At 41.1% G+C, this 18822-nt stretch overlaps 1 long non-coding RNA gene across 1 annotated transcript in view; it reads left to right on the top strand.

Annotated features, from left to right (window-relative positions):
• Positions 1-18822, top strand: part of LOC123593157 — a 185679-nt gene that overhangs the window by 148794 nt on the left and 18063 nt on the right. Inside the window, exon 5 of the long non-coding RNA XR_006710155.1 lies at positions 18208-18340. This is a non-coding gene — a long non-coding RNA (uncharacterized LOC123593157). The remainder of the gene's footprint in view (positions 1-18207; positions 18341-18822) is intronic.

Below are 18822 nucleotides of genomic sequence, written 5' to 3'. Positions count from 1 at the left end.
ACAGTCCAAGATGCTAGCTGGGATCTTCAAGTACCATATCCATGGAGTAAGAACAAACCAGAAATGGATCAGGCTCTACAAAACTGCAGCGCAGGCCCGAGTTAAAGTGATCTACCCTAGTCTGTCTGCCAGAAGTGAAAGCCTTATCCAGAGGCTCTACAATTGTTTTTTACAGACAATATTTGGAATTAAATTTTAAAAGTACTGGACATACCCCTGACTAACTTCAGGGCTTGCTGCTTCGTCACTTTATGTTCAAGACTGTGAACCAAGAGGCTGGAAGTTCCTAACCTGCTTCCTGCTGTTACCCTGGTTACCTCTAGGGAAACTAACAAGCTTGCCTCTGTAGTGACTGGCCTTGTAACTGAAGCATAATGTAACCAATTCTCTAATTCTGAACTGTTTGAAATTTGATTCCACCAAAATGACATCATTTTGACATCAAAAATGACATCAATGAAACTGGGGCATTATGAAGGATTCTGACAAAAAGAAAAATTGTTTTGATGGAAGACTCCTTGGTTATTAACTCATGCTTGAATCACATCCAAGCTTATACCCTCTCACTGCAACATTATTATGGATTTTAGAACTCGGGACAAGTGCCGAAAACCTGTGGACATCCTGGTCCTAAACTCGTCTCCCTAAACTCTGGGGCCATGGCATCCTGTACTGCTTCTTGCTCTTTCTTTGCCTTCTATCTCGTCAGATGCACAAGTTATGTTATGATGATGTGATTAGTGACACAGATATTATACACATTGACTCTTCTGTGAGAAAGCCAAGTGGGTGTCTCAAGTCATCCTGCGCAGGGTCTCCTTCACAGATATTGTATTTCTGCTAGGACATTTGAGAAGTACAGAAACCTTCCTTTTGCTGACTTGCAAACAGCATACCCTTTGGCAAAACAGAGTGTCCACAGGTCCTTGACAAGGAGCTTTCAACAGCCTGGAGGTTTGAGCGATTCCATTGTAGTTGGCAGGGGGCCCAGATGATGAAATCTCTACCCAAATGGCAAGACTCTCACACTCGAGGAAGCTTCAGGGAAAATATATATACACTTGATCTTAGCCAAAAAGCCGAGAAGAGATTCAGGGAAAATCTATATAACATGGCATTTCTTGGGGCACCTGGGTGGTTCAGTCTGTTGAGCGTCTGACATCGGCTCAGGTCACAATCTCACAGCTTGTGGGTTTGAGCCCCACATCGAACTCTGTGCTGACAGCTGCTGAAGCCTGCTTCAGATTCTGTGTCTCCCTCTCTCTCTGCCCCTCCCCCACTCATGTTCTGTCTGTCTCTCTCTCTCAAAAATAAATAAACATTTAAACATTAAAAAAATTTTTAATGTTTTCATTTATTTTCGAGACAGGGAGAGAAGAGCATGAACAGGGGAGGAGCAGAGAGAGAGGGAGACACAGAATCTGAAGCAGGTTCCAGGCTCTGAGCTTTCAGCACAAAGCCCCACATGGGGCTCGAACTCATGGATCATGACCTGAGCTGAAGTCGGATGCTCAACTGACTGAGCCACCCAGGCGCCCCAAAAATTTTTTAAAAAAAGATTGTATCATAACAAATTGAATACAAAAGCAGGTATGAGAATACACCTGTGTTCTTTTAAAGTAGATATTAAAGAGATTACCAAAAAAAATGTATATCAATACCACCCTGGTGCCCACAACTTGGTTTCAAATACCATTTTCTAGGGGCACCTGGGTAGCTCAGTCAGTTAAGCGTCCAGCTTTGGCCCAGGTCATGATCTCGCGGCTCGTGAATTCAAAGCCCCACATCAGGCTCTGCACTGATGGCTGAGAGCCTGGAACCTGCTTCACATTCTCTGTCTCCCTCTCTCTCTGCTCCTTACCATTCTCTCTCTCTCTCTCTCTCTCTCTCTCAAAATTAAATATTTAAAAAATCAAAACAAAACAGAAGAAAACAAACAAAAAACCCAGCATTTCTTTTGCAGCCCCTAAAAGCAAGAGGAAAACCACCAATATTAATGGAGTTCTGGTTGGGTAAATTCCTGGCACTAGGAAGACTTAGCCCATCATTTGACATCATAGACTTTTCTACACACAGAACATCACTCCAGTTACCTAGGTAGACTACTACACCCAAATTTTGTGTGCCTTGTCTAGTGGAAAGACAATATTTTATGGGTATATGTATGGGTGTTTAAAAGAAGAATTACAGCATTTGAAGTACCCAAATGAAGTACAGATCCTCACCCTGCTACGTGCACGTGTGCACGCACGTGCACACACACGCACGCACGCACACACACACAGTTTGAACTCTCTGGAGATTCTGTTTCTCTCTCTGTTCTGTAGAAGAATAACTAGCTGTGTATGACAGGACAAGTATAGACTCCACAGCCAGACGAACCGGCACTGTGATTCAGTTACTTCCCTCAACTTGGCAAGTGACTTAACCTCTCCAAGCCTCCATTTCCTCATTGGTAAAATGGGGATAATTAGACCTACCTCACAGGATTGTTCCAAAGTTTAAATGTACAAAAGTAGATGGAACTGCTCCTGGTGCACAGTGGGAGTTGAGTCAACGTAGCTGTTGTGACTGTTGTTAGGTGGGCTGGCATACTCTTTGTCTCTCCATACTTTTGCCTTGGCCTGCAGAGTAGGCATTTTGCTGACAGACATCATGGGGAGAAGGCCCCTGCCTGTCTCTTCCCCCTCACTTTCCTCTTCTGGCAAGGGTGACTTACCGGATTGAAGAGACTCACAGAGGAAAAGTTTCTGCTGATCTTGACCCAATCTGTGAGGACTGCCTACCCAAGACCATGCACATTCTCTTTTTCTGCTTCAACTTTCCTTTTTGTAAACACACCTGGGTTAAGGGCTAGCCCCAGAGCACTGTTTCTCAGCCTCACTTGCACACTGGGATTACCTGGGAGCTTTTAAGTATGTACTAGTGCCTGGTCTGACCTCAAGATTCCGAGGCAATCGGTATTGCCTAGATACCAGAGGTTTTAAAAGCTCACATAATTCTAACCTGCAGCCTGGTTGGATATCACTGTTTTAGTGGCAGCCTAGAGACTTTTTCTCTCTGTGATTCTTCCTGCAATCTGTGGGTGTTAGATGCTCTGTGACACTCCACACTGTAGGTTGGGGAGGTACCTATTCTGCAGACCCAGCTGTCTCACATCAGAACCCCACAAACAGACCTGGAAGTATGTAGTGGGAGGCATCTTCTTTAAACAGCTTTACTTTTAAATCCAGCTTGACCAGTATTAAAGCTGACACTATTCTTAAAAAAAAATTTTTTTTAATGTTTATTTATTTATGAGAGAGAGATAGAGACAGAGTGCAACTGGGGGTGGGGGGGGGGGGGCGGGGAGACAGAGAGAGAGGGAGACACAGAATCCAAAGCAGGCTCCAGGCTCTGACCTGTCAGCACAGAACCCTATGTGGGGTTTGAACCCATGAGCCGTGAGATCATGGCCTGAGCCGAAGTGGGATGCTTAACCCATTGAGCCACCCAGGCTCCCCAAAGCTGACACTCTTCTTGCCTTGCCTCTGTTCTCAATACCAGTGGGCCAGAGTATGATTAAATCATCTCTCTGATTTTCCACACTGCTTTCAATGATGGTAATATTAACCTATGCCCTTGGCACACGCATGTCTGTTTCAGTCTGTGGATTTGCTTTCTGCTCCATCCTTTCAAAGTTTTATACCGTAGCCTCTGGCATTTTCACCTGGTTCTTCATACCTCAAGATACCACTTGAAGGAAGAATTCCCTGGCTTATGGGTAGACTGGTTATGGATATCTAGATAACAGAGATTTTTACTTAAATTTGTCTGCAAGCCATTTTCCAGCAGAGCAAATTCAGAATCTCTGATGACATGATGAAAATACCTTTAACAAGCCAAGCAGGTTATGATGTGTCATTGTGGGTGTACCTTTGATGTCCAACTGAAATAAAAGACTGGGCCTTTTATCAGTCCTGAAAACTTGAATCCCTGTTTGGACACCTTTAGTGTCAGCTTAGCATCTTGTCCCTATTTATCAGGAAGAGAGATGGCAGAGGACTAGTCCTAGGATTTCCAAAGGACTCAACACAGGGGCATTTAAATGCCATATGTCAATATCATCCTTGACTCCTGGGTCTCTGACCCATGTATTGACACTTGCTTTGCTGGCCTCTCTGAATGATTTTCTTTCCAGCAAGAGTTACTGGCCCTCTGCCTACAGACTATATAACAGTAGTTATAACTTTGCTTCTTGATCCATGTGTCCCTTCATGGGTCCCTGTGTGTTTTCAAGATGGGCAGCAAGCTAGAACAACACCCTGTTCCTAACTAGAAAGTTGTTGAAGGAGAGTTGTTCTGGGGAGGGGTGCTGGCAGGGAGTTGGGAAGGGGGCAATCATGACGGATGGCCTTTCAGCTCTGCAAGTGGGAAATGCTGCTACATGGCTGGACAAGAATGTCTTGGTTTTTCTGGATCCCCCAAAGGAAATAGAAGAACCCCACTGTAAGGAGGAGGTCATTCCTGTAGGATGGATTCCCTGCCCTAAGCTCTCCTCATCCTGTTCTGTTGAATTCCTAAGTTCTATTGGGCTGTGAAGACGTAACTTGGATTCATAAAGTAAACTTGTCTGAATATGTGCCTTGGCATGAAGAAAGGGTAGAGGAACTTTGTCTCTAAGTACCATGAAGTGGTCTTCTCTATCCATGAGTTAATAAGGTAATTATCAAAGTATGGTCCTTTGGATCAGTAGCATCAACACCACCAAGAACTTGTTAGAAATTCAAATTATCAGGTCCAATCCCAGAGCTACTAAATCAGAAATTACAGGTGTGGGGCTCAGTAATTTGTGTTTTGCAAAGCCTCCAGGTGATTCTGATGTACTTACTCTATAAGGTGAGAACACTGGTCTAATTAAAAACACAGATGGAATGTGATTTATCTGCTAGGTGATTCACTGTCCAGGTGAGTGATGATTGGTTTATAAAGTTGAAAAATTCCTATCCCTTAGAAGCCAGAAAAAGGAGCTGGAGAGCAGGAGGTTCTTGCATCTTCCCTTAAGAATGTTTCTAGCAGTTCTGTTGGCCCAGATCCCTTAAGGAATCAGTTCTAAGAAGACTGTTCCAATCCCCTTTCCCGGATAGAGATATTAGGACCTTGCTGAGGCTTATCGAACCTGGGGACGTGTGGTTTTCTGACCTAGAGTCTGCCTAGGGGAATGGACTCTCTGCCATCTTGGAGGAATCATGTAGCTGGGTAAGGCTCGATTGAGACTATCATGAAATGAGTGGTCCCAGGACGTCCACTTTTCCTGAAGGTTTCATGTAGCAGAAAGAGCATGAGATTTGGAGCTAACACATCTGGATTCATACCTAGGATCTGCTGCTTACTAGCTGTGGGAACTTGTGTATTTAATCTCTCTGAGTCTCAGTTTTCTTATCTGTGAGATGAAGATAATAATAATCCTTCCTAAGATTTTTGTGAGGATTAAATAAGATAATGGGGGTGCCTGGCTGGCTCATTTGATGGAAATTGCAACTTTTGATCTCAGGGTTGAAAGTTAGAGCCCCACGTTGGGTGTAGAGATTATTTAAAATCTTTTTAAAAATAAGATAATGGAAGTAAAATGACTATATATAAAATGCCTTGTGCCAGTGGGGTTCTCAGTAAATGCTAGGTTGTTTTGTTAGTAACTATTCCTCCAAGCTTCCAGGACTTTACTGTGGAGTAACCTGGGCAGACCTGTGATAAAGGAACCATTAACAAGACCCCACAAACCCTCCACATCTCTGTACTCTTACCTGTATGGTTCTTGACATGTGGTTTATCAACCAATTATAGTCTAAAGATGGGAGGTCTCCACAAAATTTCCTGTCTTATCCCTAGAGCAGAGTCTATTTTGTCCAAGGCTGCTATGATTGTAGACATAATTGATAATCAGATTAACCCCTTGCATAGGAATTTATCTCCCCCAAAAAACCTTTTTAGAATTAGAGTTGGTGACCATCTGAAGATAGCTTCATTGAGTGTTACTCTTTTTATCTGTTTCAGATGGTTCTTAAGTTTTGATGGTTGAAATAGCTCAACTATCTCATTATCCAAAGCAGTGGTTCTCAACTGGGGGCAATATCTAGAGACATTTTGGGTTGTCACAGCTGAGGAGGGGCCTCTATTAATATCAGATGGATAGAAGCCAGAGATGCTGATCCTACAGTGCACAGGTACATGCCTGTCTAAATGCCTGGGTACACTATCTCCCCAATGGGATGGGAATAGAACCCCCAAGAATGTAATTCTCTGGTCTAAGGGATAACTCCACAGAATTCCAAGAAGGACCCCATTGATGCCTCTGAGGCTATCTTATTGTTATGGGTTGAGCTGTGACCCTCAAAGAGATATGTTGAAGTCCTAACTACCAGTACCTCAGAATATGACCTTATTTGCAAATAAGATCTTTCTAGAAGTAATCAAGTTAGAATAAGGTCATTTGGGTGAGCTGTAATCCAGTATGACTAGAGTCCTTATAACAAGGGGAAATTTGTACACAGAAATAGACATGCACATAGGGTGAATGTCATGTGATGATGAAGGCAGAGATCATGGTAATGCAACTATAAGCCAAAAAACACCAAAGATTGACGACAAACCACCAGAAGCCAGGAGAGGGAATAGATTTTTCCCTCCTGGCTCTTGGGAGGAAACAACCCTGCTGTTACCTTAAACTTGGACGTTTAGTCTCTAAAACTGTGAAGAAATACATTTTTGTTGTTTTTTAAGCTACCCTGTTTGTGGTACTTTGTTACAGCAGTGCTAAAAAATGAATACACTTGTGAAACAAACTGTGAGGCTGCTAACCACCACTACCACACCCCTATCCCCGAGCTGTCCTCCCTGTGGTCCACACAGACAGAACTCCTATCAGTGGTACCCATCACTGGTTCTGAAGTAGTTCGGATCTCACTGCTGTAGCTGTTGCCATCTGAAAAGGGTCCAGGCCAAGGCCATGCTGAGCTGCTCCAGAAGCATAGCCTTAGTTGGCAAATAGGCCACACCACAACTGCTTCAGAAATTACTGCTGGTGCTTTAGCAATGGCCAACCTGCCCTCCCACACCTTACAGCTGCCAGTGACTACCCCCTCAGCTGTCTTTCTTCCTTGATGCTGTTGCCAAAGGCTGTCCCTGGCTCAGCAACCCCTCCTCACTGTGCCAGGCTCTCTCAGGAGTTACACCACCACCCAAAGACCCATAGATTTCAAGCTTACTTGCTACATTCCCCATCCCCTGCTGTTAGGAGAAACCCTCTTCTTTATTGGGGATGGGTTATAGCCCCACATGCTTAGCAAGCAGAGGCTGGGTCTTCTGGGTTTACAGCTCTGTATTTGAGATTGCAGATATTACTATTGGAATAAATATAGAGGAGCAGACCCAAGGAGAACCCCATGTGTTACCAGTTATAGCTACATAGAAATATTAATAGGCTTAATTTGGGGGGCACTGGCTATATGCTAAGCACTTGATGTATATGATTTAATTTAATTCATATGATATGATAATGTATATGATTTAATTTAATTCACACACACACACAAAAAAAAAAAACCACAGGAAAAGAATTACTATTCCCATTTGTTGATGAGGAAATGAGATCAGAGAACTTAAATAACTTGTCCAGAGTTATAGAGTAAATAGAAGAGTTAAAATTCAAACTGAAGTATGGCTGACTCCAATGCCTACCTTCTTCCCGGGTTAGGTTATTGATACTCACACAGGCCTCCTGCTGGAAGCACTAAACTATAATATAATGACCATAATTTTTCTCTTTCCAATAATTCTGGGGCAGTTAATATACCCATATACCCTTGCTAGGTGGACAGGAGAGCACCATGATCCATTTAAGGCAAAAGGATCTCACAAGTGTGCAAACTTTATGGTGAGTGCTGGAGATTATCGGGAGACTAACCTCTTTCCCATTTTGTATGCTAACAATTCTAGAAATAGACACTTTTTTAGTGTCTTAACTTAAAGTATAATATCAGATGTATTGTCCAAGATAAAGGGCTTCTAATCCATCACATTGGAGAACACAGCTTGGACTTGGGGCAGAGTGAAACTTCCTGCTACTTCCCTTCCACCTCAGCCTAGACCTGAGGACTCATTTGACGGAAAGGATGAATCTACGCAGAGAACTCCAGGTCCACATACCCTGCCAGGTGCCTGAAGGGAGCCTACTTCATATCTTATCAAATGCAAGAGAAAGAGAGAGCATCCCAGAAAAAAGGGAAGAGCAGAATGGGGGAGGCAAGCTGGAAACCTGGAGCCAGAGAACAGAGATGCACTTGGTTGCTTCCTGGATGCAGATCAGAAGCACAGGTACCCACTGTGCATGGGCTCAGAGCAAGTCTGAAACAGAGAAAACAAGAAGGCAAAGGCCCCCACTGTTCTCATTCTACATCAGGGCCCCACTCTCTGGGGAATGTGAACCAGTTGAAGTCAGGATATCCCCATTTCATCAATCAGATAAGTGACTTTCCCATATGGAAGAACTAGAGTAAGGAGGGAGAGAACTGGTGGTATTTGCTCCAAAATGGCTTCCTTTGGGGGAAGATCCTTTACCTGGGAACAAGAGAAAAAGAGAGTAGAATTCTCATCAGTACTAACAGTGTTCATCCTGTTGGGAATACTTCAAATACTTGAGGGGAGACTCAATAGGGGGATAGTGGTGAGAGCAGGGGATCTGAGGTCACCAACTATCTCAAACTCTTAGCAGATTATGTTCTTCCATCCTCAGGGCTTGGAGCTCTCTAAGTCCCACAGGACCCTACCTGTGGGTGAGGCCATTCTGTCATTATCTGCCTTCCCGTTATAGTGCTTGTATAGTCTAGATCGGTGGACTCCAAACTGTCTTTTTTTTTTTTTTGGAGGATTTTTTTCTCAAACAGTTGTGATTTGCAAATGAGATGTGAACATTGGATAAAAGAAGAAATACCATAGTTGATATGGACCTATTTGATATGTTTCAAAATGTCAGGAAAGTCTGGATCCACCTGAGGACACTTCCAATGTCAAAGGCAGGTACTGAATAGCACAGGATGTGAGATGTCCACAAGAAGAATGATTAGATGTGTTTCCTTCACATTGGAAACAAAGCTTGTGCTTGCTGTTTTAAATCTCTTTTCTCTCTTGGTTCCTTGTTGCTTGAAAGATTGGGGATTATTATAGTTATGCAGGGAGAGTTGGACTGGGAGGTGAGAATGGCCGTTAAATGATGTGTTTTGCTTTTTAAAATGGGAGGTTGAACTACAACATAATTGTGTATTGTGGAGGGAGGCTTAACCTGTATAGCTTTTTGTAATTTTGTTTGGTTGAACTGAGTTTGGATTACTTGCCCTCATTATGCTGGCAAGCTCTCATGTTATTTCCTAAGACTATAAGCCAGTTTGGCCTCTGCTATTCTGAGTCTCCCCTTAGTTCTCTTTACCTCCTGGGGGGCTTAATATATGTTACTAGAAACTATCCTGATCCCACATGTCTTTTCAGAGTCTGAAATGGACTGTTGTATTGAATCCTACCAGAAATGGGCAACGGGGTCAAATACAGAGGGAAGGAGGTCACCTGGTATTCCTTCAATACCTAGCAAGCAGATTATTTATGCCAAACAATACCCTTCACTCTAACATCCTACGCTCTTCACCCAGTGCTGTGAGGAAAGTAATCAGATTTTATCAGATAAAAGTTAAGAAACAAAAAGCAAAGCATATAATCTGAGTTGAGATAAATATGACTTATGTTGTAAAGTCTAATCAGAAGAATTATGTAAAAAATAAAATTTACAGAGGCACCTGGATGGCTCAGTTGGTTAAGCGTCTGACTTCGGTTCAGGTCATGATCTTGCCATTCCCAAGTCTGAACCCCGCGACAGGCTCTATGCTGATAGCTGAGAGCCTGGAGCCTGTTTCAGATTCTATGTCTCCCTCTCTCTCTGCCCCCCCCCTGCTCTCACACTCTGTCTCTTTCTCTCTCAAAAATAAATAAACATTAAAAAAAATAAAATGAAATTAAATTTACAATTTTTAAACTTAATATGTGCACCTAGAAAACCAGTCTCTTCCCACATTTTCCATACTTGCATCCCTTCACTACTCTTTATTCTAGGAATCCAACTGCTGTATTTAGACTAAAATGCTCAAATATTCTGCTAAATGAAGCCAAAGCTGCTCTGTCAGAAACATCACATTAAAATGTGTTCTGAAATCACGTGGAGATGTTCTGAGAACAACTTTCATTTTGTGAGCTATGAAACCAGCCCTGGGTATCATGAAGACTGAGCTGCCCTTACAGTTCTTAAAGGAGCCAGGGAAGCCAGAGGAGGACAGTGGCAGAGGTCAACCATAGCTGAACCTGGAGTAGAAAAAAGAGAATAAAAATAGATTTTTTTTTAAGCTCCAATTTTCTTTCTTTATTGTTTTCACATTTCAAAGTCATTCATGATTCAAAATTCTAAAGGTACAAAAAAAAAAAAAAAAAAGACAGTGAAGTCTCTCTTCTTTCCTTGTCTCTCACCTACCAGGTTTCCCTACAAGCAACAGTGTTAAGATTTTCTTGGGCAAATATGCAGATTTATGTTTTGTTTTTTTTTTTAAGATTTCTTTCTTTCTTTTTTTTTAGTGTTTATTTATTTTGCGAGAGAGAGAGAATGCTAGCAGGAAAGAAGGGCAGAGAGAGTGCTTAGCATGGGCCCGATATGGGACTCCATCCCACGACTGTGAAATTATGACCTGAGCCAAAATTAAGAATCAAGAGCTTAACCCACCGAGCCACCCAGGTGCCCCTGCGGATGTATTTTATGTATATGCCAGCACCTACTGCGTTCTCCCCTCTAACCTTTTTCTCTACATAGAGTTTAGTATACATACTATGATAAATGATATCTCACTATAGTTTATATTGAATCTCTTATTATGGAGGAGGTTGATTGTGTTTTCTGATGTTTTAAGAGATGTATATTTCCTTCCCTGTGGAGTGATCATATCCTTTGTTTATTTTTTCTATTGCAGTTTTAGTCTTTTTTTTTTTGATTGGTTGGAGCTCATCTACACTAGGGAATTGACTCTTCCTCTGTCAAACTTTTTTCCCAGTTTGTTGGGTTTTGCCATGTAGAACCTTCAATTTTTTTTTTTTTTTTTTGTAGTCAAATTTTTCATTCATTTCTTTTATGGCTTTTGGGTTTTTATGATAGTCAGGTCTTTCTCACTCTAAGATTATAAAACAATTATTCCATAATTCCCTTCAGTGCTTTTATGATTTCATTTGTTACACTTAAATCTTTTGCCCATTAGGAACATTTGGAATTTATTCTGGCATAAAATGTTAAGTATGGATCCAACTTTATTTTTGTCTTAATGGCTACTCAGTGTCCCAATTCTGTATAGTGCGTGACTCACATTTTCCCCACTGATTTCAGGTGCGTGTCCTGCATATTTGGTCCATTTCTGGGCTTTTTACTCTGTTCCACTATTATCTGCTGATGTGGTCATGTGCCAGCATCAACTTGGTTTTTTTTTTTTTTAATTTTTTAATTTTATTTATCTATTTATTTTTAAATTTACATCCAAATTAGTTAGCATATAGTACAACAATGATTTCAGGAGTAGGTTCCTTAATGCCCCTTACCCATTTAGCCCATCCCCCCTCTGACACCCCTTCCTGTCACCCTATGTTTGTTCTCCATATTTATGAGTCTCTTCTGTTTTGTCCCCCTCCCTGTTTTTATATTATTTTTGTTTCCCTTCCCTTATGTTCATCTGTTTTGTCTCTTAAAGTCCTCACATGAGTGAAGTCATATGATTTTTGTCTTTCTCTGACTAATTTCATTTAGCATAATACCCTCCAGTTCCATCCACATAGTTGCAAATGGCAATATTTCATTCTTTTTGATTGCCGAGTAATACTCCATTGTATACATATATGTATATACCACATCTTCTTTATCCATTCATCCATCGATGGACATTTGAGCTCTTTCCAGACTTTGGCTATTGTTGATAGTGTTGCTATAAACTTGGGGGTGCATGTGTCCCTTCAAAACAGCATAGCTGTATCCCTTGGATAAATACCTAGTAGTGCAATTGCTGCGTCGTAGGGTAGTTCTATTTTTAGTTTTTTGAGGAACCTCCATACTGTTTTCCAGAGTGGCTGCACTAGCTTGCATTGCCACCAACAATGCAAAAGAGATCCTCTTTCTCCTCATCCTCGCCAACATCTGTTGTTGCCTGAGTTGTTAATGTTAGCCATTCTGACAGGTGTAAGGTGGTATCTCATTGTGGTTTTGATTTGCATTTTCCTGGTGATGAGTAATGGTGAGCATTTTTTCATGTGTCGGTTGGTCATCTGGATGTCTTCTTTGGAGAAGTGTCTATTCATGTCTTTTGCCCATTTCTTCACTGGATTATTTGTTTTTTGGGTGTTGAGTTTGATAAGTTACTTATGGATTTTGGATACAAATCCTTTATCTGATATGTCATTTGCAAATATCTTCTCCCATTCTGTCAGTTGCCTTTTAGTTTTGTGATTGCTTCCTTCACTGTGCAGAAGCTTTTTATTTTGATGAGGTCTCAGTAGTTCATTATTTGGTTTTGTTTCCCTTGCCTCTGGAGACGTGTTGAGTAAGAAGTTGCTGCGGCCAAGATCAAAGAGGTTTTTGCCTGCTTTCTCCTCGAGGATTTTGATGACTTCCTGTCTTACGTTTAGGTCTTTCATCCATTTTGAGTTTATTTTTGTGTATGGTGTAAGAAAGTGGTCCAGGTTCATTCTCCTGCATGTTGCTGTCCAGTTTTCCCAGCACCACTTGCTGAAGAGACTGTCTTTATTCCATTGGATATTCTTTCCTGCTTTGTCAAAGATTAGTTGGCCATACGTTTGTGGGTTCAACATAGTTTTAATTATTTTATCTTTATAATATGTTTTGACATGTGATGGTGACAACCCCTATCTTCTTTATCTCATCATTGTTTTTGTTTGTTCTTCCATATGAACATTAGAATAATCTTTGCTAGTTAAAAAAAGCTGATGGTATTTTTATTCATATTTCTTTTTTTAATGAATATAATTTATTGTCAAATTGGCTTTCATACAACACCCAGTGCTCATCCCAACAAGTGCCCTCCTCAATGCCCATCACCCATTTTTCCCTCACCCCCACCCATCCATCCACCCTCAGTTTGTTCTCTGTATTTAAGAGTCTCTTGTGGCTTGCCTCCCTCCCTCTCTGTTTGTAACTATTTTTCCCCCTTCTCTTCCCCCATGGCCTTCTGTTAAGTTTCTCAAGGTCCACATATGAGTGAAAACATATGATTCTGTCCTTCTCTGACTGCCTTATTTCACTCAACATAATACCTTCCAGTTCCGTCCACGTTGCTACAAATGGCATGATTTCATTCTTTCTCATGCCAAGTAGTAGTCCATTGTATATATTCATATTTAATTAAATAACTCAGGGAGAGCCAAAATATTTTAATACAGTCTTAGTATTATGTTATTAGGAAGGAAAGAGCTTGAAAAAGAAGAGGAAGAGAATAGATTATTCCTTTGCTGAATATATCCATAGATGAAATAAAAAGAAATATATAATCGGAATTTTGTTGTAGGATAGCCTTTCCAAAAGCATGTATCAAAGACTCTTGTAATAGCAATAGGAGAAATTTTAAAAGAAGTGATTCTGTGTTAAAAATGTTTGATAGGGGCACCTTGGTGACTCAGTCGGTTAAGTGTTTGACTTAGGCTCAGGTCATGATCTCACGGCTCATGAGTTCGAGCCCCACATTGGGCTCTGGGCTGACAGCTCAGAGCCTGGAGCCTTTCTGTGTCCCTCTCTTGCTCTGCCTCTGCCCCACTCATGCTCTGTCTCCCTCTCTCAAGAATAAATAAACATTAAAAAAAAGTTTGATAGACATTATTCACTTTATTGCCCCTTGGAGATTTATAATAAACAATAGCCAATAAAGCCTATGAGAGAGACAAGTTGTGCCTGAGGGGAGGGAAGATGCAGACCTCTACTTTTTAAATGATAAATATTGTTTGTAAAAAAAAAAAAACAAACAATGAGAATCTGGCAGTAAGATGCCTATTTTCTTGTTTTCCATGTTGCTTCCAAAACTTGTAGTTCTTTCTCCAAAAAATACCTCTTGTTAGAGTAGAAGAGAGCCAAAGCATAAGAGACTCTTAAAAACAGAACAAACTGAGGGTTGATGGGGGGTGGGAGATGGGTATTGAGGAGGTCACCTTTTGGCATGAGCACTGGGTGTTGTATGGAAACCAATCTGACAATAAACTTCATATATTGAAAATACAATAAAATAAAAAAATGCCTCTTAATATTCTACAATATGCTCATAAAAACGCAGTTTAGAGAATTTCAGGGCCAATTGTAGATATTTAAAAGAAAATTTTTTCACATAAGGTCCTTTCCAATGTTGATGTTCTTTGATTCTAAGCATCAGTAAGGTAATGATCTGGGATAATAATCTTTAGGAAATTATTTCTGTATCCTCACATTTATCCCCACAGAGACAACAGGTGATCAAATATCATTTCTCCCTCTTCCACTATTGGACTTCTATGTGAAATCACCAAAGAGGGTAAAATTGCACGTTTTATGTCATCCTTCTAGTCACCAATTCATTCATGCATTTGGCACTTATTGAGTACCTGTTATGTGTTGGGCCCTGCCTAGTCCCTTTTCATGAGTGAGAGGAGCCTCTATACCAGGCTCCTGAAGCTGAGCCTCTGGACCTTTCTTGCCTCATCACTTCCTCCTCATGTTCACTTTGAGGTGTATGATTCTAACAGCAATTGCCCTGAAAATGATATTGTTCTGTATGGGAAAGTTCTAATCCTGAGCCTCTGGCAGCATTCTCTGCATTCCTGAAAATGACTGTGACATAACTGAGTCTGACTCCAGGCAAGATGAGGCAGCAGAGAAAAAAGAGAGGAATTCTTGCAAGTGATAGGGACTCAATTTAAAACACAGATGTTTCTGCGATACCGTTTGCAGATAGAAACGGTACAAAGGTAACTTAGGAAAAGCACAGAAAAAGAGTATGGGCTCCTATTTAAATGCCATTTAGAAATCATCTTCGTGGTAATCTTCCTGTATTATGAAGTGTCTTTGAAATAAGTACAGGAAAACGAGTAGAGACGGTATCGTGCACAGGCAAAGCATCCAACTTGACTAACTGCGTGACTCAGCACCAAAACTCCTTTGAGCCCTAAGATAGGCTGGAATAACACCCTTTGCCAAAGACATCAGATCCTGCAGTGGTCAACATTGACTGGGTTGCAAGATTCATTTGTGGTTTTGATGTGGTTCCATGTTTTTGATATAGAACTATAAATGGCCCCCTGTAGGGTGCGAAAAATTCAAAGACATATTCCAGGAATCTTAATAGAAGTACTAAAAAGCACCAGGGTTTGCTTTCAACTCCTAAAGCATGTCTAAGAGTGTGTGTGAGAGACTACCACCCCCTCATCCCCCATGGATGAGTGAACCAGTCTTTGCTAAGGGCGTGGCAGAAACCAGCACATTTAGCCAGTCAGATTTGGTTGGTGAGTCTCTTCCTTTTCTTCTGCTAAAATGGACATTTAAGTACATGTTCTGCTCTCCTGATTCCACAGTTAACAAAATTTTGGAGGTCCATTGATGCAGTTCTTCCTACAGAAGATATATGGCTTTTTAATATAGAATTTATGTATGATTAAACGCTTCTGTATCTACTAAGTTCAATCCTAGAAACAGAAAGTTTGGGTTGCCTTAGAGCAAATGCCAGATGGGATCATAAGTGAGCCTTGTGTGTGTCCACAAGCATTTTCCTGGTGTCCTCGTGTCTATAATTTCTGAGAAACTAATGCATTTCCCATGCTATAGTGCTATAGTGACAAAAGGTGAAATGCTGAAAGATCTATACCTCCAGAGGCTCATGCAAGGCAAGGGGCCTTAGAGATAATCTACTGTAGTGCTTTTAAAACTGTGTTCCATAGAACCTTCAGTTCTGGGTATTTGCTGTAATTCTTTCATTCAGAAGTGACACAAACACAATTCAAATTGGAAAAATCCAGGGTTAATATTAGCAACAGACATGCCTGGATTCAGATGCTCTAATCTTTTCATTCTTGTCTCTTAGTTTCATCTTCCCTCTGTTTTACAACTTCATTCTCAGACTCCTCTCAAGCCACAAAGATGGCTAGCAAGAGCTTTAGGCTTTTATTCTATTGGCTGAGCAACTCCAGAACAAAGACGATCTTCCTTCCTGATATTTTCAGTAAGAAGTCTTACAATTGGGTCTCATTGACCCTGAATGGGTCATGTGCTCCTTTTCAAACCAATCTTGGTGACTCTTCTTGGGAAGGTCTGGGTCACATTGCCATCTTTAGAACACTGGGGTCAGTTCTGTGTGAACCAAATGGACTGGGAGAGTGGTGGTGAAGGGGAGGAGGTTGAGGTTCTTCAGAAAAGGGATAGACTCTAGAAGAGATTCTAGAAGATTAAAAATATCAAAAGAGATGGCAGCCAGGTGGGGGGGGGGGGAGGAGAGAAAAGTGGGGAGGTCTCCAGTCCTCTTATACCTGCTTCAAAAAGAGCATTTCTATTTTTTTTCCTTCTCCACCAGCTTTATTGAAATATAATTGGCATATAACATTGTACCATATGTTGATTTACTTACATATTGTAAATGATTACCACCACAGTTTTAGCCAACACCTCTACCACATCACATAAATACCATTTGTGTGTGTGTGTGTTCAGAACATTTAAGATCTATTCTCTTAGCTATTTTCAAATATATAGTACAGTATTATTAACTATAATCACCATGCATTAGATGCATTAGATCCCCAGAACTTATTTATCTCGTAACTGGAAGTTTGTACTCTTTGACCGTCTCCCCAGTTCCCCCACTGACCCTTCTCTCCTCCTCAGCCCCTGGTAACCACCATTCTAGTCTCAGTTTCTATTAGTTTGTTTTTTTCAGATTCCACATATAAATGATACCATTCAGTATTTATCTATCTCTGTCTGACTTACTTTACTTAGCATGCTGCTTTCAAGGTTCATCCATGTTGTCAAAAAAGGCAGCATTTCCTTCTTTCTTATCGTTGAATAAAAATCCACTGTATATGCATACAACATCTTATTTATCCATTTATCTGTTGACATATACTTAGGTTATTTCCATATCTTGGGTATTCGAATAGTGCTGCAATTAACATGGGAATGCAGCTATCTCTTCAAGAGCTTGTCTTCATTTCCATTGGATATATACCCAAAAGTGGGATTGTTGGATCATATGGTAGTATTGCTTTTGAGTTTTTTTTTTTTTTTTTACGAGAGAGAGAGAGAGAGAGAGAGAGAGAGAGAGAGAGAGAGAGAGAGAATCTTAAGCAGGCTCCATGCTCAGCACAGAGCCCAACATGGGGCTTGATCCGACAACCCTGGGGGATCATGACCTGAGCGAAAATCAAGAGTCAGATGCTTAACCAACTGAGCCATCCAGGTGCCCCTACTTTTGAGTCTTTGAGGAATCTCCATACTGTTTCCTATAGTGGCTGTATTGATTTACATTACCACCAATAGTGCACCAGGGTTCCCTCTTCTCCACACCTGTCTTCCCCCGCCCCAAATGTGTTTTACATACTGGGATTCTGCATTAGATATAATTTGAATAAAATTATTTGTAATTTTCTGCTAAGCCAGAATGTTTAGAAACCATAACTTAGTGAAATGTTCTCAGCTTATGAACCGTCTCAGAGATGTTGCTGTATTTCTTCTCACAGTCACAGTTAGTTGGTGGGAAAACTTTGATGCCATTATGTTAGGTATATTTAGCCAACCAACATATTTTGAAGACCTATTGTGTGTAGGGTCTTGCTCAAGGCACTGCATAGAAATACAAAAATGAATATCTCATAGAGTTTATAATAATTTAGGGAAGATGTGACAAAGAGAATTCACAGGGAAAAATGTGTGGCAGTCTGTATTTTCCAAAAATGTCTACAGCAATAATTCAGGTCCCACATTCTCTTCCAGAATTTTGCCACATCTCATCAAGGGGTAGAGTCTCTTCCCCAATCCCTGAATCTGGGCAAGCTTGTGAGGCTCCAACAAATTGAAAGCGGCAGGTTGAAGCTAGGTTAGAAAAGGCAATACAGTTCACACCTGGCTTTCTCTCACAGGATGTTCAGCTTTGGAAACCAGCCACCTTTCTGTGAGAAAACCTGAACTATCTCACACAGAGAGACCACATGGAGAGGCCATGTGGAAAGGAACTGAACCTCAAGCTGAGTGCCAGCATCAACTGCCAGACACGTGAGTGAATGAACCTTCAGATGAATCCAACCCCTGGCTTCAAGTCTTTTATCTACAGCCTAATATGCTGTGAAACAGAGGGAAGCCATCCCTGCTGTATCCCATCCAAATTCCTGACCCATAGAGTCTGTGAGTGAGATAAATGGTTGTTTTATGCCAGTGAAAGTGGAACAGAGTAATTCTGTCTGGATCTTTATAGAAATATAATGAAGTGTAGGAGCAATTGTTGTGAACTGGTCAGAGTGGTTTTCTCCCACCCCCTTCCTCATGTAACAAACCAATCTCCTTGGTCTCACTGACCATAATACTCCATTCCCTTGAACTTTGAGATTAAGGCAGGGGTTAAGCATATGACCCAAATAGGGGCAATCAGGGACCTTTCTGGGTTGATAAATGGATAATGACAGAGACAGGTATCTCATATTCCTGGAGTTATTGGGCTGGGAGAGAGGTGTTGAATAAACTATACAGGCAGAATGAAG

This window comes from Leopardus geoffroyi, chromosome D4 (genome assembly GCF_018350155.1).
Source record: "Leopardus geoffroyi isolate Oge1 chromosome D4, O.geoffroyi_Oge1_pat1.0, whole genome shotgun sequence".
NCBI classification, from domain to species: Eukaryota; Metazoa; Chordata; class Mammalia; order Carnivora; family Felidae; genus Leopardus; species Leopardus geoffroyi.
This window is presented reverse-complemented; position numbering and strand designations above follow the sequence as displayed.